Source organism: Cryptomeria japonica, chromosome 4 (assembly GCF_030272615.1).
Source record: "Cryptomeria japonica chromosome 4, Sugi_1.0, whole genome shotgun sequence".
Lineage (NCBI taxonomy): Eukaryota > Viridiplantae > Streptophyta > Pinopsida > Cupressales > Cupressaceae > Cryptomeria > Cryptomeria japonica.
Window position 1 is genome coordinate 580,772,882 of NC_081408.1, and position 26,498 is coordinate 580,799,379.

The window sequence follows — 26,498 nt, forward strand, 5'->3', positions numbered from 1 at the left end:
GTTGAAACCCTAATTTTTAAAAATCAATTTGAACTTGTGTAAAACTTGAATTTACATTTAATTTTCAGATTTAGGAATATTTTCATATTTGTCTTCTTGCCTAAAATTCAAATTTTCAATTTCCCTCCCTTTTTCAAAATTCAAAATTTTAAAATTCAGTGCTTAGGTCCTAAAACCGTGATTTTTAAAATTAATTGGATTTTGTGCAAATTTCAATCAATTTTAGTTTTCTAAACATTCTTCAAGGTGGCCCTATCCATTAGGTTAGACCTTTTCCAAATTTGCAATTCAACTGTCTTTTTCAAAACCTTATTAGGGTCCTATTTTTACATTCAAACCTCAATTTCGCCTATCTAAACTTCATAAAATCAACCAATTTTTTGAGGTTATCTTTAAAATCATCATAACTTTCATCCCTGAAATTTTTGAAAAAGTTGGGAGGACCATTTGCACTTTCAACACGGTCCCTAGCTCTTTTCCTAAAATTTTGGGAGACTGTTATGATTGTATTTAATTGCTTAAATCTAGAAAATTGGCTGATTTTCTCGAATTTTGCTCTCTATAAAATAAAAAATACTTCCTAATTTCAATATCACAACTTCCAAGGAAAAATTTGAAATTAAGTGGTCATGACACTGAGAAGTGTTTTGCATTAAAACGAGTTGACCCTTCTAAGGCAGCCTCACCTTACTTTGATAATAATTATTTTTGTCAATTTCATCGTCAACCCGGTCATGACACTGAGAAGTGTTTTGCATTAAAAAGTAAAATTAAATATTTGATTGATAATAATACTATATCTGTGGAAGGTGTGAATGATAAGGGAAACAAATCAGTTGCCCCTCCTAATCAAAATCTTAAGATTTTTACTGGTCCTTTACCTTCTCATACCTGTAACGTGATTGAGACTGAACATACCTCTTTCTCTCCTTCTGATGTGACTGCCACGACTCAAAATTTGGTGAATATGGTAGAGAAACAAAGGAACCCTAAGGATCTATGTATCACATTTGACCCTAGTGAGACCATTAAAGCACCTGATGGACCTCTATACATAGTTGTGAAGATTCAAGAAATGCCTTGTCGTGGTGTGCTTATCGATCCCTCTTGCATGGTTAATGTCATCACTAAGGAGTGTCTTTTCACTTTACGTTTGCATAAACCAATCTATGATGACACTAATATGGTAATTAAGTTATTTGATGGATTCTCTTTTCCTACCTTTGGTTCTATCACACTTCCTATTGAGGTTCACACTAAATCTATGGATGTCAACTTTGTTATCTGTTGGCACATGTGCAGAGTATGTTGACATGTTGACATGATGATATTGTATGTTGTCATTGATGTCAATATGATGAAGAGTGAACTAGTATATTGAAGTAAGCACTTGCAAGAGAACCGATATATGTGAAAAAGTGAAGCGGTATGGCTGTCCAAGTGAACCGGTATGTTGAAATGTGAACCGGTATATGTGAAAAAGTGAAGCGGTATGTTTGTCCAAGTGAACCAGTATGTTGGAATGTGAACCGGTATATGGAATGTTTTGTATCAAGGTTTCATATGGTATGACTACCGGTTGGTAGTCTTAGCTTTAGGGTTTTCGATTGAAGTGTTCTATACCTATGTGATTCAACCGATGACATTGTATGATGTGTTAGCATTGTAATGAAGAACAGATTGTGTTACCACGTCAGCTCTATGCACGTGAAGGATCTTGCATGAAGGATATTGATCCTATCTACCTCGAGAATGTGTGAAGTCTCTGCAAATGGTGGAGAACGCGTGATGGGTTATTGCCTCCAAGATGCGGTGAAGAGCAAACAATGGAGAACGTCTTGAGATTTGTTCAAGACCGATGTATTCAAAGAAAAGTGTTCAATGGTCAGGATTGAACCGACTGAATTGCTCAACCTAAATGTTTAGGGTTTAGGGTTTATGCTACCGACCTATCTATTTCCTATAAGGTCGATGTTGTTTTTCATGTTGAGGTTGTTGGGAAATGTTGTGTGTATCTAAGTACAAGGATACATGATTCTTGCCAGACCAGATATGAGAAGTGATACCTACAGAGTGTGAATGCAGAAGGAAGGAACTAAAGCAGATCTCCATTGGCATTGAGTGTTGTTACCAGATCATTGTAATACCTGTTGACCTCTAACCACTTCAACAGTTGGAAAATCCCCTAACAGGGTAGCTTTAACCGGCTTGATGTAAATCATTTAACAGGGTGACTCAAAATCATTGAGTTCTAAAAATCCTCTAACAAGGTAACCTTTAATAGGGTTTAACCCTTAACCGAGTATGTTAGCCATCCCTTAATTGGGTGTTCCCTAGCAAGATCAGTTCCTAACAGAACCTATTGTAAAGTCTTTAACCGGACTAGGCTCCTAACAGAGCAGACTTCAAAAGGGTTCAAAGAACAGCTTGTGGGTATTCATCCCCATCATGGTTTTTCCCAATTGGGTTTCCACATGAAAAATATGTGTGTTATGTGTGATGCTTTTCATATGATGCTTTGTTATTCTCTCATTAGGCGGTAAAGCATGTTGAACCTATAAGTCTTTACATTTTTGTTAAAGTATTACTAGTGTATGCATATGGGTGAAGTGGAAATAAGATGTTAGATTGTGTGGAAAGCTGAGTTACTGGATTATGTCTTTCACTGTGTTTAACTGGTAGTAATCTGGTTCAGACCAGTGTTATTGCTTGCCAGTCAAAGTGCAGGGTTCTCAGTCAAATTGGTTCAAGGAAAAGTGTTTTTATCAGTACTGATTCACCCCCCCCCCCCTCTTAGTACCAGTTTGGTACTAACTGTTCATCATTGATTCATCAAGTTGTATTAGAGCATCCTCCAGGCCCTCTATGTTGTAAGCTTAACTGCTTGAGGTAAAGATCCTACTCTAATGATGAAGAGGGAAGGTCCAAAGTTCAACAGAGACAACTTTAAAATATGGAAGGACAAAATGAAGATATACATCAAAAGCATGGGTGCTCAACATTGGAGCTATGTTGAGAATGCTTATGTTATCCCTACCGGTACTCTCATCGATGATCAAAAGAGAGAGATTCAAGAGAATGGGCAAGTCATGGAATCCCTAATTAGCAGTTTATTTGACATTGAGTTTATTGATGTTCAGGACAAAGAGAATCCCAAAGATGTATGGGATGCCCTTGAGAATATCTATGGCGGTGATGAGCATGTGAAACAAGCTAAGGAAGAAAGACTTAGGGGGAAGTTTGAAGACATGCAGATGGTTGAAGGAGAGACCATTCAACAATATGGAATAAGAATCAAAACTTCTGTTGGAGATATCAAGAGTGCAGGTGGTAAAATGGAAGATTTCACTGTTGTTAGCAAAGTTTTGAGATCCTTATTAACGGTCTATGCAATAAGAGTTGCTGCTATTCAGGAGTTGAGGTTTGTAGACATGACAAAGGTATCCCTAGACTCCATCATTGCAAAGTTAATAGCTTATGAGCTAAATAATTATGATGGTAGTATTCAGAAGACTGAATCAGCCTTCAGAGCATTTGCTACACCATCTAGAAAAGGCAAAGAAGCTAGTACCAGTGGTGAACCAAGACAAAGTAGAGAAATGGATGATCAAGAGATCCTGATGGAATTTGAAGCTCTTTTTGCCAAGAGAATTCCCAAGGGAATCGGTAAATACAGAGGTAAGATTCCTTTGAAATGCTTTTCTTGTAACCGGATAGGACACGTTGTTGTAAACTGCCCTAATGGTGACAACAAGGATAAACTGAAGAGGTTCAAGAAGTTCAAAGGAGGAAACCAGAGAAACTATTTTGTAGCAGTTGATGAAGGTGTTACTGATGAGGAATCAAAAGATGAAGAAAATGAAGATATTGTGTTTGTAGCGGTCAAGGAAGATGTGTCAGACAAGAAGGCTCTTGTCTCCCGCTTTGATAATTCCAATGAGTGGATTATTGACAGTAGTTGTTCTCACCATATGACTGGTGACCGGAGTAAGTTTCTATCTCTAGAAGAGCATGATGGTGGTGTGGTTCATTTTTGTAATGATGCACCATGTATGGTAAAAGGCAGAGGGTCCATCTCTCTGAATGGAAGAAGCAGTGCTGACAATGTGTATTGGGTAGAAGGTCTAAGGCACAACCTTTTGAGTGTTTCTCAATTGAATGATAATGGACTCACTCTGGAATTCAAAAATGGAGTGTGCAAAATCAAAGGAAAGAATGGTGAACTGATGGCTACCGGTATGTAGACCAAAGGTAACCTATTTCAGTTAAATGCTAATGTTAGTACATGTCTTATGGCTAAGTTTGAGGATAGCTGGATATGGCATAGGAGACTCTACCATGTAAACTTTGACAATATTGTGAAGGCCAGTAAGATCAAGGAAGTTAGAGGATTTCCTATGCTGAGCAAATCGAAAAATCCTTTGTGCAGAGAGTGTCAACTAGGGAAAATGTCTTCCTCAACCTTCAAAGGTAAATCTTTCACTACAGACAATTTACTTGATCTTGTGCATACTAATTTGTGTGGTCCTATGAAAACTAGGAGTGTGCAGGGAGATAGGTATTTTATGATTCTTACTAATGATTGCTCAAGAATGATGTGGGTCACATTCTTGAAGGACAAATCTAAAGCTTTTGGAATGTTCAAAGCCTTCAGAGCACTTGTAGAAAAAGAAAGTGGTAAGAGGATTAAGTACTTAAGAACTAATCAAGGAGGAGAATTCACTTTCAGTGAATTCAACCAATATTGTGAAGAGAATGGCATCAAGAGGTAATTGTCTACCCCCCGGACTCCACAGCAAAATGGATTAGCAGAGAGAAACAACCGGACTGTGGTTGAAGCAGCTAGAACTATGTTGATCCAAGGAAAGGTTGCTCACACCTTTTGGAGAGAAGCAGTGAGCACTGTAGTCTACACAATGAACCGGGTACTCATCAAAAAGGGTAAGGACAAAACACCTTATGAGTATTAGACCGATAAGACACCAGTGGTAAGCTACTTCAGAGGTTTGGTAGTAGATGTTATATCAAGAGGAGTGAACATTAGAGCAAGTTTGATGCTAAATGTGATGAGGGAATATTCCTAGGATATTCCACAAAGAGCAAAGCTCTCAAATGTTTCAACCATAGGACTCAGAGAATTGTTGAAAGCATCAATGTTAGAGTTGATGAAACCTCTGAGAAATCTGAGGAAACCGGCAATGAGCAAGTAAGAGATGAACCGGTAGTAACCTTCTGGGAACCAGTTGCAAAACAGCCAAGCACCAGTAACAGTGCTCCTACAACAGTGGATGTTGATGCTGATGAAGATGACGATGAAGAAGAAAAGCAAGAGGAAACATCTAAGATCATTCCTAGGTATGTAAAGTTGAATCATGATCTAAAGCAAATCATAGGAGACAAGGATGCAAGAATTCTTACAAGAAGAAAGATCAGAGAAAACTCTTGCATGATCTCTGAATTTGAGCCTAAAACATTCAGAGAGGCACATAAAGATGAAAATTGGATCAAGGTGAGGGAAGAGGAACTTGACTAGATAAAAAATAATGGTACATGGTATTTGGTACCCAGACCGGAGCATAAAAATGTCATTGGCACCAAATGGGTTTTTAGAAATAAGTTCAATGAAGATGGCTCAATGGTTAGAAACAAAGCCAGATTGGTGTGTAAAGGATATGCCCAAGAAGAAGGAGAAGATATGGAGAAACCTTTGCTCCAGTAGCTAGATTGGAAGGAGTTCGTATGCTTCTTGCATATGCAGCATTCAAGGGATTGAAAGTATATCAAATGGATGTAAAGTCTGCATTCTTGAATGGAATACTAGAAGAGGAGGTGTATATAGAGAAACCACATGGGTTTTCCCTATTAGAAGACAGTGACATGGTGTGTAGGCTACATAAGGCCTTGTATAGACTAAAGCAGGAACCTAGAGCATGGAATGAATGCTTGCACTCCCATCTTGTGAAGATTGGATTTGAGAGAACATGTGAGGATAGTAATATCTACCTGAAGTCAGAAGGAGATCAGATTCTGATATGTGAGGTATTTGTTGATGACATAATCTTTGGAGGAGATGACAAGATGAGTCATGATTTTGCAAATGAGATGAAAAAGGAGTTTGAGATGTAACTTATAGGGGAGATTAAGTTCTTCATTGGACTACAGATTCAACAAATGAAAGATGGAATCTTTATCACTCATTCCAAATATGTCAAAGAAGTGTTGAAGACCTTTGGCATGGAAGACGACAAACCAGTTGGTACACTGATGGTGATCGGTTGTAAATTATCCAAAGAGGATGACTCAGGGTTGGTAAATGAGAAGGAATACCGATCAATGATTGGTAAATTGCACTATATAGTACATAGCAGACCAGACATTGCACATGCAGTGGGCATTGCTGCACGGTTCCAGAAAAGCCCAAGAGAATCCCACTTGGTAGCAGTCAAGTGGATTCTGAGATATCTAAAGGGAACTATTAACTATGGATTATGGTGTCCATACAGTAATGATTTCAACCTGAAAGTGTTTACAGATGCTGACTGGGCTGGTAATGTGGATGACCAGAAGAGCACAACCGGTGGTGCATTCTTTCTTGGTGGAAGACTAGTCTCATGGATGAGTAAGAAAAAGAGTTGTATCTCTCAGTCTACAGTAGAAGCGGAGTATGTTTCAGCAATTATGAACTACACCCAGACAATTTGGATGAAGCATGTATTAAATGGCTTCAAATTTCATGTATATGAACTGGTAAGTATATTTTGTGACAACACAAGTGCGATTAACATCTCCAAGAATCCGGTTTTACATTCAAGAACCAAGCACTTTGAGCTTAAGTATCATTTCTAAAGGGAAAAGGTTCAGAACAAAGAAGTTGTACTAGAACATGTTTCCAGTAAGGAGCAGTTAGCAGACATATTCACCAAGCCTCTACCGAAGGCTACCTTTACCTATTTGAGAGGTGAATTAGGGGTGTTTCCTCTTCAAGAGGTGAAATAAAGGTATGTACTCCACATCAGTCAGGACTTACATTGATATATTTTTCTCAGGATTGGTGTGTTGAAGGATGCTACTCCTTAGGGGGAGCAGAATAGTAGAACATAGATGCTTATGCCTTCACTTTGGAATTGTTGTCAAAGGGGGAGAAGATGTGAAGTGGAGAAGATATCTGTAGTATTGGGGGAGAAGATGTGAAGCTCAGAGATATCTTTGTATATTGCCATCAATGCCAAAAGGGAGATTGTTGGCATATGTGCAGAGTATGTTGACATGATGATATTGTATGTTGTCATTGTTGTCAATATGATGAAGAGTGAACTGGTATATTGAAGAAATAACTTTCAAGAGAACTGATATATGTGAAAAAGTGAAGCAGTATGAATGTCCAAGTGAACCGGTATGTTGAGATGTGAACCGGTATATGTGAAAAAGTGAAGCGGTATGTTTGTCCAAGTGAACCGGTATGTTGGAATGTGAACCGGTATATGGAATGTTTTGTATCAAGGTTTCATATGGTATGACTACCGGTTGGTAGTCTTAGCTTCAGGGTTTTCGGTTGAAGTGTTCTATGCCTATGTGATTCAACCGATGACATTGTGTGATGTGTTAGCATTGTAATGAAGAAAAGATTGTGTTGCCACGTCAACTCTGTGCGCGTGAAGGATCTTGCATGAAGGAGATTGATCCTATCTACCTTAGGAATGTGCAAAGTCTCTGCAAATGGTGGAGAACACATGATGGGTTATTGCCTCCAAGATGCGGTGAAGAACGAATGATGGAGAACGTCTTGAGATCTGTTCAAGACTGATGTATTCAAAGCAAAGTGTTCAATGGTTAGGATTGAATTGACTAAATTACTCAACCTAAATGTTTAGGGTTTAGGTTTTATGCTACTGACCTATTTGTTTCCTATAAGGTCGATGTTATTTTTCATGTTGAGGTTGTTGGAAAATGTTGTGTGTGTATCTAAGTGCAAAGATACGTGATTCTTGCAGACTAGATATGAGAAGTGATACCTGCAGAGTGTGAATGCAGAAGGAAGGAACTGAAGCGGATCTACATTGGCATTGAGTGTTGTTACCAGATCATTGTAATACCTATTGACCTCTAACCACTTCAACAGTTGGAAAATCCCTTAACAGGGTAGCTTTAACCAGCTTGTTGTAAATCCTTTAACAGGGTGACTCAAAATCATTGAGTTCTAAAAATCCTCTAACAAGGTAACCTTTAACAGGGTTTAACCCTTAACCGGGTATGTTAGCCATCCCTTAACTGGGTGATCCCTAGCAGGATTGGTTCCTAATAGAAGAGACCTATCTCTCCTCTTTTTCAACCTAAAAGACCTCAACCTAAACCTTCAACTACCAGAGATGAGAATATTCCTCCTTTAACAAATATTCCTCCTCCTTCTCAGTTTTCAGCTAAGACTTGATGGAATCGTTGTGCGAGAGAACACCGATAAGAGCGTGTACGCGAGCTCGTGAAGTTGTGCCTCAAAATATTCAATCTCCCAAAACACCAACAGTTGACATGATTCCATTTTCTCCTCAGCTGGATGTTGAACCTACATCTCCAAATCATAAGTTGCAAAAAATATGTGATGGTTTTACTCCCATTCGTGTTCACTCTCCTCTTTCTATAAATCTCGATGAAGAAATAGGTGAAAATATTATTCATGATGGAAATACAACTCCTAATGCTTTTGATAGTGACTATGAATATGTTGATGTGGACAAACATTTATTTGCAGAGTTGTCAAAAGACTTAATCCTAGCTCCTAGAAACAAACAAAGTGACTTAGCACATGAGCATAGTCCTTGTTTGTATCTTATGATAGATATATGATGTTCTCGATGTTGCTCCTTTGGGGTGTTTCCCGCCTTCCTAAAATAGCGATCAGCAAGATCGGGAGGTTGGATTATGTGCTAGATTAGCTTCATTAGCACCGTATATCCTCTACCTCTCTCTCTTTTCTTTCTCTTTTGTGACTATAGACACATAAATTTGTCCACTAAATTAAATAAATATTTAATATTTATTTGACACATTAATATTCCTCTATTAATTAAATTCACATTTAATTAATTCATTCAATCCCCATTCTGCTATTTTAGTTAAATAAATTACATAAATTTACTTATTTTAAAATCCCTATCTATAACCCAGTTGTTAAATAAATCTAATTTATTTAACTTCCCTCATTCCTCTCATTTAAATAAATCAACATTTATTTAAAAAACACAAATCAAATTCCCCTTTTAAAATAAATCAAATTTTATTTAAAAATCCCACCCCACTTGCATTTTCCTACAAATGCAAGTTGCACCAATAAATAGATTTTTATTTCTAAAATAAAATCCTATTTTCTCTCACCCACCAAACCCACTTGCCCACTAACTTCCTTCTAAATTATTCTAACCCCCCCTTATTAGCCTAATCCCCCTCTCTAATCATTTGGACATTCCCAAACAAAGGTCACTTCTCAAAAATGCCTCAATGTCTTTGAAATGCATTAAAGGCTTTTATTCTTCAACAAGTTAACCCCCAAAGTCTTTCAAAGCCTTTATGGCTCTTACATAACCATTAATGGTTAACTCAACTTACCCACATGGTTAGAGACTTTCCCTCTAACTCAACCCTCATTTAACTCATGGGTCTCTTCAAGCATTCATTGCTTTGACCATGGTTATCTCCATTAACTCTTGCACAAGAGTTTATCCATTGGATAAAAGAATTACCCTTGGATAAAAGCTTTATCCACTAACTCAAGCCTAACCAAACCTTCCTAGGGTAATCCTCATGTCATCTCAAGCATTTAATGCTTCTTCCCTCTCCTCTCAAGCCATCTCATGTTGACACTTGCCATCATGGGATTGGGTTGAAAGCCATCACATGGATCACAAACCCATCAATACTAGCCCTTCACAAGCTCACTCAATCTAGGCCATTCAATCAACATTTTCCCTATAAAATGACCTCATTTCTCAAGAAAAGGAGGAAGAATTTATTATACTTGTATTTTCATAGAGCTTTCCCATAGCAATCTTAGTCTAAGCATTTGCATAATAATAGATTTTAGATCATCTTTCAACCTTTTTCAAATCGTCATGCCATCCATGGTTTTGTGCTAAAAGCTGAGAGCTACTTACAATCACCCATTTGGATCTTGAAGAGGAGATTACAAGGGAGAAACATCTATGGGCATCTTTGGGAGCATCTTGGGGAGTCTTCTTTCTCTCTTTCATTTATATATGCTTTTCATTGTTTTCTTTATCTCTCTTGGTATGCATCTTAAGGTTTTTGAGTTCATTTGTGTTTAGTTTTGGTTGGAACTAATCTATTAACGTTTGAACTCGTGCTTGTGCCTTGTGCCCCTTTTGGCTTGCATCAGTGACCATTCCTCTATGTGTGTCCCTGTTCTTCTATGTTACCTAGTAATGTCTACTTGAGGATGATGCAAAGCATTGGGATCTTTTTTGGTCTCTTTCATGTTGACTCAAAAGACACCTTCTATTCCCTTTCTTCCAAGGTAGTTTCCTTTCTTTGGGGAATGAGGACTATTCTATGCATATATACTGTAGTGTCGTAAATTGTACGCACTTGCTAGGGTGGTACAATTTCACACCTAGTTTAGCACCCGCCTTGGTGCATTTTTCATTTTGCATTGCATTTCCCCTTTAGCACTTAATTAGTTAAATTAATTAGGTCTAAGGTTCTATTTTATCATCTTCCACATCATAAAGTTGGGCCCTTTCATTAAAGTGTGCCCCTTTCATTTTATTCTTCCAATACATCATTTAATCAAAAACCCTAATTAGGTCCTATTTTGAACTTGGGGGCTTGATTTCGGGGGTCAAAACATCTCAAAATCACCTGTAACTTCGGGATTCTCTCTAAAAACATCATATCCGACGGCCCTGAAAATTTGGTGAAAAGTTGCCGGGACCATGGCGCCCAGCGTGCACATGGTCTCGGACATTTTTCCCGAAATTTTAGGAGTGCAATCCAATCATAAAATAAAGCTTAACCCCAAGAAATTGGTGGGAGATTCAATCTCTAAGCCGGCCTAAAGTTAAAATTAAGACCTAGGGTTTCATACATAAGAGCTCTCTTTCTTCATTTGAAAGGATCCGAATTCTTGGTTTCAAGGGCCTTCTATGCAGCGAAAGAGCAGATCTTTGAAGACTTCAACAACATTCAACATCCATCCATCAAGCATTCATCAATTTCATTCATCCATTTAGGGCTTTGAAGACATGGAAGAGCAATAGGGGATCACTGACTGAAGATTGGCTTGTACCCCTCCCTTGCGGTTGGGTATGATTTCATGTTGTCTTCATGTCTTTGCATAAGCCTCACTATATCATTTGTATTCATGCTTTCGATCACTTTGCATCTTGATTTGGAGCATTTACATTATCATTTACAAGCAATTAGGGTTTACTTTCTAGGTTGCTCTAGCTTGCTTACTTGCATTTTAGGATCTTGCACACACACAAGGTCTGCACACACTACTTTTACAATACAACTTGGCTATTCGTGGAGGTGGAAATCACCAAAGCGGGGGTTTGACTAAGGCAAAACCCTATATAGCCACCTACAACCCTTTTCAGATATAAGTGCAGATTTTCGAATTCGAAGGACGTCGCAAGTTGCAAATCCGACGGGAGCAGACTGAGACGGGACAACACACCAAATTGCAGAGCAGAAACCCAGGACAGGGGTGTGGGGTGCCCTGGTCTTGACAGGACAGGGGCACTGGGTGCCCTGGTCCCTGGGATAAGGGCATTGGGCGCCCTGGTCCCTCAGACAACAACAGTTTTCAGCACTTTTTGACAGCTTTCAGGTTGCCAAAAGGAGCAGTTTTAGGTGCAGAATCAGGTCAGTGGTGCATGCGCCCCCATCCCAAACATTTCCACTCAGATTTTAACCCCAGGTACACATCTGCATTCTCCTTTTATCCTTGTGTTTGCAGCTTTTCATCACTTAATCTCAATCTTGCAATCTTGTTACTAGTTCATACTTGCACTCTAGGGCTAGTAGTTGAACTTGCATCATTTTATCTATCATTTGCAACAAAGGAATAGAAATCCTAATAGGTAGCCCGTGGCTCTCTCTTCCACAAAAAGAAGTAGCCAATTGTGTGATACCTCTAGGCTCTTTCGTATTCCATAAGTGTGTGATTGAAAGTGAGATTAGGGCATGTTTGCTTAGTGTCACTTTTTCCCCTACACATATACATATGATATACATGAGTTATCATAAAGCATACTGACCCCAAGGAAAATGAAACTAAGGGAAACATTGCTACATGCAATCATGGTCCTTCCCTCTTGATCTTCCCTTTTACTTTGTCAATCGATGTCATAAGATCCTTAGTCCACTAGGGCCTTGGTGTATATTTCCTCCTTGACGTGGTCAAAGTCTTTCAATCTTGTATCCTTGTACTTTACCGGTAGTATTGACGTATGCTTATACTCCCGCTAAAGTGGGGGCTAAATGTAGCATCATAAAATTGCAACCTTGCAATTTTCAACCACATTTGGGTCTTCACATTGGTGAAACGAATCCCTAAGCCTGACTGGAGACCCGAGACATGCTCACACTTCCAGAAGCTTGCATTTACTTACACCCCGCACTCCTTGTTGTTTCTTCCTATCCTAAATTAGGGCAAGACAGGGGTGTGGCACCCCTATCCTTTCCCTATTTGTGGCCCCCTCCATTCAAACTTTGCATTGGGCTTTGCATTTTGGAAGCAGGAAAAGTTTCCCTATGTCGACCTACGATGAAAATATCAGTCAATTAACCCTAATTGGTGAAAATATAAGATGCATTCCTATCTCCTATTGGCATATAAGATATAAGATAAAGTTTAATAAGCATACATGACATGGAAATTGCGATCCTAAGTGAAATCAAGCATTCAAGTGTCCATTCAAGCATCCATTGAGCATCTTGAGTCTCCTTTCAAGGCTATGTGTTGCATTCAAGTCAAGGATTCAACCATTGAAGTGGAGATCTCTCTTGACATTCAATTATAAATATCCTTTCAAACAACTCTATCAACATTTCAATTACATCCTCCCTTGAGGTGAATTCAATTTCACTCATTTACTTTCATTACTTGCAAGTACTTGTCATCATTTGGTTAATTCCAAAACTGGGGTTTGATCTAAAGGCAAACCCCCAATCCCAACAACATTTCCTCTCTTTTTTGTGTGTAGGTTGTATATGTGCAACTGAATTTGTGGATTTGGACTCCATTCTAAGAGGCTAAAAAACCCTTTTCGACGCATAGATTTTTCGGAGGACCGTGTGCACTTTCAACATGATCTCGACAAATTTCACCCAAATTTGTAGGGGAACTTCGTCTCACCCTTTTACTGCTAATTCCAAGTGCACAACTTCATCCCGCATTTCTATCTCAACTTATAATCATTTCTTTGTCACTTTTACACTTAGTCTTAAATCGCATAATTCAACCTATTGCATTCTAGAAGAGGGGTTACTGTTCACTTTCTAAATTCATTCTCAATTCACTTAGCATTCAATCTCTTGAGATTGGATCTAGTGAATTCTCCCTCCTTTTTAAATGTAATGTGTGTGAGAGGTTTAAGAGAATCTTTTGCGAAACTTTCACCCCTTTCCTTGAGGAGAGAAAATCTTTCATCTTGACTTCTCCATCACCCTTTTTCACCATATTATAGTATGTGTATGTGTATGTGTATGTGTATGTGTATGTGGATGTGTATGTGTATGTGTATGTGTATACATATATATGTGTGTGTGTTTGTGTGTGTGGGTGTGTGTGTGGGTGTATGTGTGTGTATGTATGCACATGTGTGTATGTGGGTGTATGTGTGTGTATGTATGTATGTGTGTGTATGTGTATGTGTATGTGTATGTGTGTATGTATGTATTTATGTGTGTATGTGTGTGTATGTGTATGAATGTGCATGTTTATGTATGCATATGTGTATGTATGTATGTATGTACGTGGATGTATGTGTGTGCGTATGTGTGTATATATGTAAGTGTGTATGTGTGTATATATATGGGTGTATGTGTGTATATATGTATGTGTGTATGTGTGTGTATATATATATGTGTGTGTGTGTGTGTGTGTGTGTGTGTGTGTGTGTAGGTATGTGTGTGTGTGTATGTGTGTATGTTTGAATGCATGTGTATATGTGTGTATGTATGTGTATGTGTGTATGTATGTGTATGTGTGTGTATGTATGTATGTGTGTATGTATGTATGTATGTATGTGTGTATGTATATGTATGTGTGTATGTATGTGTGTGTATGTGTATGTATGTGTATATGTGTGTATGTATGTGTATGTGTATGTGTATGTGTGTGTGTATGTGTATGTGTGTGTATCTGTGTGTGTATGTGTATGTGTATGTGTATGTGTATGTGTATGTGTATGTGTATGTGTATGAATGTATGCATGTGTGTATGTATGTGTGTGTGTGTGTGTATGTATGTAATGTATATGTATGGGTACATGTGTGTATGTGTATGTGTGTATGTAAATGTATGTATGTGTTCATGTATATGTATGTATGTATGTACATGTGTTTCTATGTATATGTGTATGTATGTGTATATGTATGTGTATGTGTATGTGTATGTGTATGTGTATGTGTATGTGTATGTGTATGTGTATGTATGTGTATGTACGTGTATTTAATTTTAATGTTTCTTTAAAGTAATTTGTATCAAATGTTTCAATTACTTCGAATTACTTTAAACTACAAATTTTGTATCATTTTCGAATATGTTTTGAGTTAGTTTTAAATAGTTTTTAGAATTAGTTTGAATTATTTTAAAATAGTTTTGAATAATTAGTTTTAAAATTCTTTGCTTTTATAACTATACATGGAGATATTTTCCACATGGCTGATCATGATCCATTTGATGATAGTGTGCATCGTGAGGGTGACCAGGCATGTGCATAGTCTAGTCAAATACCTTCTCATGACAGTGATGTTGCGGCTCGGTTTTTTGCCAAAACCTTTGAGTCTTTACAACGTGCCATACATCATCTTGACACTACATTACCGAATGCCCCTAACCATCCAAATAGGGAAAGGGCAAAGAGCATTAGGGATGAGTTGATGAACATGGTTGACACTGTTCATACATATAATCCATATGATGATTATCTCTATTGACTCTTTCTATAGCCCCCTTTCTCGTAGTGTGATCAGCATAGTGGGTTGGAAAACCGTCCTAGAGAGTGTATCTTCCACACACGTGCTTACCATGTTCCCCCATTATCAAGGGAGACAACGTAAGGTCAAGGGATATTTAGTGACCAAATGCACTGATCTGGTTATGGCGTCATTCATCTATCCTAGATGGTTGGCAACTCATCATATGTGGCCATAAAAGGATGAGTTGCCAATTTATTTCTACAAACAATTGCTTGGAGAGTTTCACATGGCCAAGGACGTAGATTACACATCTATACCAACGAATGCTAGGCAGGGGAGGGGGAGGTTGAGCGATAAATATAGATGACCTGATGCACCAGTGCTCATTAATAACGTGCATTAGTTGGTCCAAACCTTTTGGTTCTTCCAAAACATTTGGAATTATCACAGGCAGCAGATGCAACAATAGATGATGCCAGATGACACATGTTCTCCAGCATTGCAACACATTGTGACTCAGGTTGATCAGATGTCATCTGATAGTGTTGGGAGATATTTGTTGTGGTTGCAGACTACCATTCCACAAGCTACAAATGTGACATCGAGCAGTGGCACTTATCCTTACGTCCATGTAGACATACCATCTCCACTTGACGTTGCACGATTGATAGAGGTTGATCTTTTGCAGCGGATGAGTGCATTGTTGTCTAGTGATTTATTGGATTCTTACACATTTGTTTCTTCTTATCTTGTGATCCCACTCAAGGATGTACCGACACAGGTGAGACAACATGTACACGAAGGTAGCTAGGAGCCATGGTGGTAGAGCATCTCAGGGTGATATGGGGAGAGAGGAGGGAATTCCAGTGCATCCTACAACCCCTCCACCACATACATCAGTCTATCCCACACCTCCTCCTCAGCTTACACTAGCCGATCTGACACCTGATCCTCCATGACATACACCGCTGCTGCCTATTACTTTTACACCTCCTTCTCAAGGTCATGGTCACTATACTAGTCTACTTGTTGGATTAGAGGATGCATCTCTAGATATAGATGTTGACCATGTGTCCTTCCATTCATCTGAGGTTAGCAAGATTGGGAGAGCCTTAAAGTCTCATGAGGTACACATTGTTTTTTCTGTAAGGTCATATTATTTAATTGGTTTTAAATAGTGGATTTCAACTTCAAAATTGTTAACACAATTTGAATTTTGAATTATATACTTCCTATTACATTGGAGACATTAGGAGATTTGCAGCCTCCTTTCGCTCCTACACATGGTCATAGCTAGGTATTTAAAGATTTACATAGATGTATCTATCTTGAGAGCTCATTTCAATTTAAAGACATGAATGTTAATGATTTTTTATCATATATATATATATATATGATCCAGGTACGTGGACCATGTTTGAGTTCTTCATCTCAGATTCCTATGGTGCATGCATGCTTTGATGGTGCAGATGATAGATCAGGCCAAGTAAAATTTGCATGTTCTTATATTGAAGTTAAATTTGCATACTTATGGTGAGATAATATTTATTTCTATCATGTGCTTATATATTGATGTAGAAGCATCCCCGGTTGATGTGCAATCTTGCATCAACCAAAAATATTTGTTTTAGTTTTGTCTTGTGTTGCAGCTTCTGTGTTTCTTTTGGAATTCTTCGAATGTTGTTCATTTTTGTTGTGGATCAGACCTTTGGTTTCCAGACTTGTTTTTTCATGCCTTATTCTAGATTTTCAGTTCATTTGGATCTTTTTTCGGCAAGTTGTCGCTTCCAAATTATCTATTTCTTGGTTCCTGGAGCATCTTTAATCTTAACGACTAGTTGGAGATTTCTTCTCTTGAAGAGCGATTTCTTAGCTTGCGAATCTAATTGGCACCACACTTGATGTTTCTGAGCCCTTGGCCGACCTTCCTTTGTGTTCTACACTTTATTTGTGTCCTTGGTGGAGGATATCTTCACACTTTGGGTCCAACTTATTTTACACGTTTCATTTTCTTGTCTTGGAGAATGTAATCTTTTGTGGCCGACTCGGATGTGTTCCAGGTGCTATATATATTGTTGTATTTTATCCTTTGGTACATAGGAAGAGATATGATGATTTCAATCCAAGGGAATTTGTAATTAGGATACCTCTTAGAGGTCCGGATGAATTGTTTTCTAGAATGTATGTTGTTCTAGGCTTGTAAGCCTGTATGTATACCGAATGTTGGCTACTTTATGATGAATCTATGATGTTGCAAATATTTGATTTCATATTTTTTCTATGTGTTGTTTCTTCCATTATGTTACTCTTGCTGCATGATCCAGATTGTTCTCTTTGAGGGCCCTCTGTAACATGACTGCGTCAGATGTTATCAGAGTAGGTTATGAACCTTGAGGCATTCCTTTGGGTGAAGAGAGAACCAAATTGAGGCAGGCAGCAAGTGTGTTCAATAGATCGTCAACGAAGAGGCAATTGAAACTTTCTAGTCATATTGTCGAGTTGAGGCAGTTGCACTGGATCAAAGGAGGAGATTCCACCGAGAAGGATGAACCCTAGAAGGGTAGAGCAGATGATGGAGGATTTCATAAATGAGATGAGGAATGAGATCCAAAATGCACAAGCTAGTTTGCGAAGGAATTTGAAATCAAAGGATGAGTATGAAGAGGTAGGGGAAGAGCTCAAGGTTGAAGAGGTTGAAGGACCGACAAATGAGGAAGAAGATAAATTTCTTAGAGCGATGGCGCAAGTGAGTAAAATTCATAAAGTTGGCGTTTCTAACTTTGCAGGTACATTGAATCCAGAAGACTTGATAGATTTTATCAGAGATTTGGAGGACTATTTTGAGTTTGAAGATGTCAAAGACCCACAAAGGGTCTAGTTAGCACAAACTAAGTTGAAAGGGAATTATGCTTTATGGTGGAAAGAGTTGCAGAGGGATAAAATGGAGAATGGTGAGATGAAAATCACCCAATGGAGGCAGATGGTTGCAAGATTGAAGGCTACATTCATTCCAGGAGACTATGAGTTAGAGTTGTTCAAGAAGTTGCAGAACTTGAAGCAAAAGGATATGAGTGTGAAAGAGTATACTGAGGAATTCTACAAGGTGATGATCATATCCAGACATTGAGAGATTGATAGGGAGAAGGTGGATAGATACATAAATGGAATTCAATTTAACATTCAGGATGAGATTAGTATGCTAAGATTTCTATAGTTGAGGAGGGTTATCAATATGCCTTCAAGGCAAAAGATAAAGTGAAGAGAAGACAATAGACTAATCTTAAGGGAAGAGAGAAACATGCAATAGATGGAGGGCAAGTGAGTAAGGAACCATATTAGAAGACACAAAGAAAAGGAAATGATAGTAACAATAGGGAGTTATGGGGTAAATGCTTCAAGTGTGAAGAAACAAGATATAGATGTTATGAGTTTCCTTAGGATAACAAAGGAAAGGAAAGGAGTTGCTTAGCATGTGAGGACCAGGAAACTAGAACTACAGATGTGAGTATGGTGGAACCGGAGAAAGGATAATCCCTTATGTTTAGAAGAGTCTTGCAGAGTAGAGAGGAGACCGAACCTACATAAAGGAAGAATATTTTCTAGACTGTGTACAAAATAGGAGGTAAGTGTTGTAAGGTTATTGTGGATAGTGGAAGTACTGGTAATCTGGTATCTGAGGAAATGGTAGAGAAGCTTGGTTTGAAGAGGCTTAAGCATCCTTTTCCTTATAAGGTGACTTGGTTGAGAGATGATCATGTGGAAGAGGTGAGAGAGCGGTGTAGAGTAGATTTTAATATTGGGACTTACAAAGATGAAGTCCTGTATTATGTTGTGTCTATGAGTGCTTGTCATGTTTTGTTGGGTAGACCTTGGTAGTTTCATATAGGAGTTATCGATAATAGTAGAAGGAACCTGGTCACTATTGTGAAGGAAGGGTAGAAGTTTACTTTGGCTTCTTTTAAGGAGAAGGAGAAGGAAGTGAAGAAATTTAGCTTTGTGAAGAGTTGTTGTGTTGAGAATCATTATGCAAAGAATAGCATGGATTTGAAGGAACTTATGGATAGGCTTGTTAATAAAGTGGTACCGGATGACAACAAAGTTAAAGTTATGGTGGCAAACAAGATGAAACCCTATGGAAGAACTAAATCAGATTTGCAAAAGAAGGGAAGTGGTGGTAAGAGACAGTGTGCAGATATGAAGGAAAGAAGGGAGAAGAAAAGAAGAAGTTGGAGAATCTAGCAAAGATACCAGAAGAGGTAAGGAGAAAGAAAATTGCAGCCAAAGAAGACATTTGGATTAGAAATGAGCATGGGGTCTATATCCTGAATCCTTTTCGATGTTCATGAGCTTCCTCTCATGGAACATCTTTTCTACCAAGGGTGTCTGATGCAGGAGCATCCCCGGTCGATGAGCAATCTTGCATCAACCAAAAATATTTGTTTTAGTTTTGTCCTGTGCTACAACTTCTGTGTTTCTTTTGAAATTCTCCAGAAGTTTTTCATTTTTTGTTGCGGATCAGATCTTTGTCTTCCAAACTTGTTTTTGTGCCTTATTTTATATTTTCAATTCATTTGGATCATTTTTCGGCAAGTTGTTGCTTCTGGATTATCTATTTCTTGGTTCCCAGAGCAACTTTGAGCTTAATGGCTAGTTGGAGATTTCTTCTCTTGTGGAGCGATTTCTTGGCTTGCGGATCTAATTGGCAGCACACTTGATATTTCCAACCCCTTGGACAAGCTTCCTTTGTGGTCCACACTTCATTTTTGTCCTTGGCAGAGGAGATCTTCACACTTTGGGTTCGACCTATTTTACACTTTTCATTTTCCTATCTTGGAGAATTTAATATTTTGTGGCCGACTCGAATGTGTTTCAGATGCTATATATATTGTTGTATTTGATCCTCTAGTACATAGGAAGAGATATGATGATTTCATTTGGGAATTTGTAATTAGGATACCTCTTGGAGGTCCAAATGGATTGTTTTCTAGAATGTATGTTGTTCTAGGCCTATAAGCTTGTATGTATACCAAATGTTGTTGACTAGTTTATGATGAATCTATGATATTTCTAATGTCTGATTTCAAATTTTCTCTTTGTGTTGTTGTTGCTTCTATTGTGTTACTCTTGCTGCATGATCCAGATTGTTCTCTTTGAGGGCCTTTTGTAACATGTTTGCATCATATATACGTGTGCTTACATGTACATATACTTTCTTGTGCGGAGACAACATTCAGGACATGGATCAGTGGAGGGCCCACCGACATAGTTTATGATCCTTGTTTGATGAGATTATATGTACGATGCACACTTTTTTTACATATATGTTGCAAATATATGTATGTGATGTTTTATTTGACACTTGTATGTTGTTTCAAGCATGCATGACACTTGTATGTTTTATTTGACACTTTGTTTATCTGACATGTGATGTTGTTTTATTTACTCGCTGTTTTGTTTATATCATGTTTTATGAGGCCATGTTATATTTTTATAATTTGTTCAAGTTACATAGAATTGATCATGTTATTCTAGATGATAAATCTTGATATTTAGTTAGTAGAATTGTTGATTTGAAAAAAAAATCATGTATGCATGTCAATATTTTCAAGAGTAGTATATAACAATAAATTAAATAGGGTTTGAGTACATTAGAAAAAGGTGCATATGTATCGACAGCTAGGGCACCGAGGGTAGCAAGCATCGCCGAGTGGCCATGAATTAGCTCGCACTCCTAGAATCGTTGCAGGCCGAACGCCTCACTATAGGGCTGAAAAGGCGTGGCGTTCACTTCTTGTCTGTCGAAGCGCATAGTTCCGATCACATCTCTGGCCAAGTTCTTGGCCTGGTTCTGGTCCAATTCATCCAAGTCATATTGCAGATACTCTGCGGGTTTCCCCAATCCCAGGGGGTCAAACCCGTAGTCTCCGACCAAAGATTCGTCTAGCCATTTGGGGGTCGTGGCTCCCGGAAACCACAAAGGCTTGTCGGAAAGAACCTCCTTTGAGCTTTGGGGGTGGAGATTTCTTGGTCTTGGCCTTGGTGCCGCCAAATCCGAAGCGCGCAAATACTTTGAATTTTTTGCTTCCATGGTTGTTGCCTGCTAAGTGTAAGGAATTCAGTTTGTGGCCGCATAGCCAGGCCAGCGATGAGGAGGAGAGAGATGAAGCCATGATTTTTTCTTTCTTCCTTTGCCCGCTCTACTGTTTGTTTCTCTGGGTACCTATGCAATAATAATAATAGTTGAGGTCAGTTGCATCTTCGCTTTCAAAATAAAAGATTTGGATCACAAGGACACACAGAGGATGGCAGATGGTGATGGCATTCAGGGATATTCGAAGAAACCTCTAGGAATGGCAAATAGGCAGATGCGATGGGCAGATGTGCCATTTGACGATCATGATTTGGCTTAATTACAAACTTCTGATCATTCTCCTCAATGGGTTGTCAAGGATGGTCGTTGGCATGACTTGGCTTATGACAAATTCTTGCCGGCTTCATCATATTTTCGCAAATTTACAGGTAATTTTGTTCAAAAACTTTCGCGTTCTTCTTATAAATCTTCTGTTCCCAAGGCATTAATATTTTAGGGCATTCTGGGTCCTCATCCTGTTGATCACCCAAAGACTCCTTTTAAGCATTTTCATTCCTTTTTTGGTTCTAAAAAACCTAGGAAGCATAGATATGTTTCGCCTCAACCACCATTCAACATCTGTGATGGCTCCCCGCATCCTAATGGTTTTTCCCCATTAGCTTCTTCTGGATCTCCCTCCCATCTTATGTCACCTGGCCAAATAACACTTTGGTTTTGAACCCTCACTTCCTTTCTTCCCCGAATAACATTCATGTTGCTAAACGAGCTCCCTTCCATCCAAATCCACTTCCCCATAACTCTCCCTTTGCATTTTCAAATTCGATAAGGGGTAATCCGCATTCTTCTGTGCAGTATAAGGTTATATTCCCCGATTACATGATTCAGGACTCTATGAAGTTATTGCATTCTACTGCCCTCATTGGTAAGCTTCTTTCTCCGGTTTCTTTTGGTAAATTGTTAACATGGGCAAAGTCTAATTGGGATGGTATGAAGGATTTATTTCTGTTTGATAAAGATTCTCTATATTTCACTGCGATTTTTTATTCTGAAAAGTATAGGGATTGTGTGCATAAATTTAAAGGGTGGTTTTGTTTTGGGATAGGAATTTTTACCTATGCTTGGTCTCCTCATTTTGATATTCAATCGGTGAAGCCACAGTTTATGCCCTTCTGGGTAACTTTCCCAGGTCTTCCTTTGGAGTATCGTGATATGTATATGGTTGAAATATTGGCAAACAAATTGGGCATTTTTATTAAGCATCATTTAGTTCCTTTCGAACGACCTCATCTTTCGGTTAGGGTTTGCTTGTTATTAAATCTGTCTAAACCCATTCCCTCTGAGATTACTATTTGCTCCAAATATGGTGCATGGATTCAACCTGTGGTGATTCAAGATTCGATCGCTATTCATTCTTGTGCTTCGTTACTTGGCCGTTTCACCTCTCAATGTTGTGGTGATTCTGATGCACCTTTACAAGTTTGTTCATATTTTTCATCTGATTTTCGCCAATGTTCCCTTTTTAAAAGTAAGGATTGTCAGTCTTTAAAGGATCATAATGTTAAGGATTCTGCTCCTTTACCTCTTTTTGTTACATCTCTCATTCCTTTTTCTGGATATACAGTATGTGATGTGCCTCTGATGGATTTTACTTTTCTCTACTCTCTGGTTGTGTTCTTCTCTATTCTTTCTGCCATTCATCGATTTTGTTCTGTTAAGTTTCTTCCTAGTCCTTTCAAGGATTATTGGTCTTCTGAATTTCGTTTTGAACCTTTTCTGTTCTCCTCTACGAGTTTTTTCCAAATTTCTTGTCCTTCGGTTCCATTTCCAAAATTGTTGTTACCTTCGAATGGTTGCACAAACCATTGTTTTGTTAATTCTTCTCCTCGTTCTTCTTTTGTGGGTCTAGTGGATGATACCAAAATTGTTCATAGTTTGATTGTTGATAGTGATTCTTTTTTGCCCATTCCAAGGTCCCCTTCTTCTCTTTCCATTTCTACAGAGAAGATTCAGCTTATTGCTTCAGATATTTTATTTTTAGTTTCTTCTGATTTACTTGATGAGATTGTTGCATAGGAATTTCCTGAATTTTCTTTTTCTTCTGCTTCTACCTCTTCGAGGCCTGTCCATCTTGGTTGTCATGTTTCCTCTTCTCAGTCAAATTCAGTTGAAGGTGTGGATGTGAATCTTATTGATAGTCCTTCTTCAACTTTTTCTAATGTGTATAAATTTGATTTCTTTCAGAAGCTAGCCTTGGAGCAATCTCCTTCTGTTTCCCCCCTATTGTTAAAACTCCTAAGAAGAGGGGTCGAAAACCAAAATTGGCTAAAATCAAGGAGGAGATTGCAGCTGGTATTCAATCCACTATTGTAGAGAAATTTTCTTCCCATGTCAAAACAAGGAGGGCATGTTGCTCTCCTTGTGATAAATGAGGATTTTATCTCGGAATGTTAGGGGCTTAAATGCCCATGACAAAAGGGGAAGGATCAAGAAATTTCTTGATTCTTCAAAAGTGGACATCATTTTATTGCAAGAGTCTAAACTTTCTCAGGATTCTTTTGATAACATAATTTCCAAATGGTCCCTTTGGAAAGCTGTTCATGTTCCTTCTTTGGATGCTTCTGGTGGTCTTATAACTTTATGGAATCCTAAATTAGTCAAAGTTGAGATGTTATCTTTTGCTTCTCATTGGCAGTTGTTAAAGGTTGACTGGTTTGAAGTCTCTTTTGTTCTGTTTAATATTTATGGTCCGACTTCTCCTTCAGATAAAACCAACTTATGGGATTCCTTATCTAAATTTTTTTTACGATATGATGATTTTTTTATTGTGCTTGGGGGTGATTTTAATGCTCTCCTTTCCTCGAATGAAAAAAGAGGGGGTAATCCTACAGCTCAGAAGGTTATTAATGACTTTTCTTCCTTTGTACAAAATAGTGTGTTATACGATATTTTCCCTTCTAATGGTTCTTTCACTTGGACTAATAGGAGATCTAAATGTCAGATTGCCTCTCGCCTTGACAGATTTCTTATTTCCCTAAACCTACATTTGAGAAACTTTTCCTTTTATTCTGAGATTCTTACCTCCTCAGATTCTGACCATTTCCCAATTTTGCTCAATTTTGATAAATTGGATCATGTTCCTATCGGCAATATTGCATTATAATAGACAATGAAAGATTGTTGGCATTTCATAAGGATATTGAGAAGGTTGTTGATGATTATGGATATAACTGATTAAAGATGTTTACTGTCTTGATATTATTATTTTGTCATTGATGTCAAGAAATTGATTTTCTAATTCAGTATGATGTTGCCATATCTTGAGAAGTATGATATGAAGATTATAAAGATGTCGGTAAAAGACACAGGAAAGAATAGGATGAATAAGGGGATGAATAAGGTATTCAATGGGCAACTAGTACCGAGTTAGACAATGATGAGATCATGATGTTTTAGATTGTTTTAACATCATACATATGATGTAAATTGTAAAGGTTAATACTAAACTATGTTATCAAGCAAAGAACCTAGTCGGTAAACCCTAAGGAACCTATTCGGTAAACCCTAAGGTTATCACTATCGGTTAATGAAGGCAGAATGTCTACCAAGTGAAGTTTAGTATTCACTGAGTTGTTACTGAGTTGTAACCAAGCTATAACAGAATGCATTAAATGTTTACATGCGATATTTAATGAAGGAAGCTGATGAGCTGGAACTGATTAAATGATTGGTGAGTCATGGATGAAGTTTGTTAATGAATCTAAGGCAATGGAAAGTCAGCATGAAGATCTACAGCTCAGATTGAACCGCAATACCCTAGCACAAGTTCCAAGACTAATATGCAAGTTCCTAGGTGGGGTAAAATGTTTTTAGATCGAAAGATGCATTGAACTTAGACAAGATCGAAGATCTGATGGCTATGATTGATCATGGGAAATGTGATCAAGGAGATTAAGCGGTTACCTAATTGTTTATAAATAGGAAACTATTGATAAACAATGTATGCAGGCAAGTGTATGCACAAGGATGCAACATAGTGATTACCGAGCACAGAAGCTTGAAGACTTGTTTGAATAACAGAGTATAGAAGCCCAACAGATAGACAAGATTAGTTCTATGTCTAGATTGTATTGAACAAATAGGAATCTGCTTTAGCATTTTGGATGTGAAGTTGCAGATAGATTTTATTACTGTTATTTTGTGAAAGTGACAGAAAATCTCTTAACCGAGTGGACTTAACAGTCTTATTTGTAAAACCCTCTAGCAAGGTGACATTCTGATTGAGTGTTTGAAATCCTTTAACAAGGTCACTTCTAACAAGGTGAAGATCCTAACAGATCTGAGGGAAATCCCTTAACCGGGTCACATCTAGCAATGTGTTTGTAATCTTTAACAGGATTTTCTTTTAACCGAGCATACTCTAGAAGAGTATATTTCTTAGTGGGTCCGAAATCCCACAGTTGTTTTTCCCTATTTGGGTTTCCACATTAAATCTATTGTTATGAGGTTTATGATGTTTATATGGTTTTGAGTTTGCATGTTTGACAGTTTTGGTTATATTATTGATATATATGTTATCGAGGTTGAATCTGATGTTTTTATGAAAGATTAAGTTTGTATGATTCACCCCCCCCCCCCCCTACTCTCATCTTATTGGCTATTGGATCTGTACTTATATTAAGTATCAGAACTATCAATTGGTATGAGAGCTTTGGACTTCAGAAGGAAAGTTTAAAGGCACTTGAGCTAAAGATCCAAAGATGTATAAGAGGGATACACCGAAGCTAAACAAGTCAAGTTTCTCTACATGGCAGAAAAGAATGAAGTTACATCTATCAGGAGTTGGAGAATATGCTATATACTATCTAGAGAATGATTTTGTTACACTGAGCACCTATCCATTGACCATGGAAGAGATAAAGGCAAAGCAAGAACATATTCAAGCAATGATTGAAATAACATCTGCATTGACCAATTCAGAGTTTAATGATCTAGAAGGCTGCAATGATGCAAAGGCAATGTGGGATAAGCTCATATCAGTATATGGAGGAGATGAACATGTTCAAAGAGAAAAAGTAGATAGTCTAAGAGGACAACTTGAATCTATGAGGACGAATGAAGGTGAGAACATAACTCAGTACAATACAAGACTAAAGGAGATTGTCAATCAAATCAAAGAAGTAGGTGGAACTATTGAAGAAAAGGATATAACAAGTAAGTTGTTAAGAACCCTTCTACCAACTTATGCAAT

The 26,498-nt window shown here is 38.0% G+C and overlaps 1 pseudogene; it reads right to left on the reverse strand.

Annotated features, from left to right (window-relative positions):
- Nucleotides 1-18,122: 18,122 nt before the first annotated feature.
- On the reverse strand, nucleotides 18,123-21,352 carry LOC131070948 (chlorophyll a-b binding protein CP29.2, chloroplastic-like; annotated as a pseudogene).
- Between the last annotated feature and the right edge of the window lie 5,146 nt (nucleotides 21,353-26,498).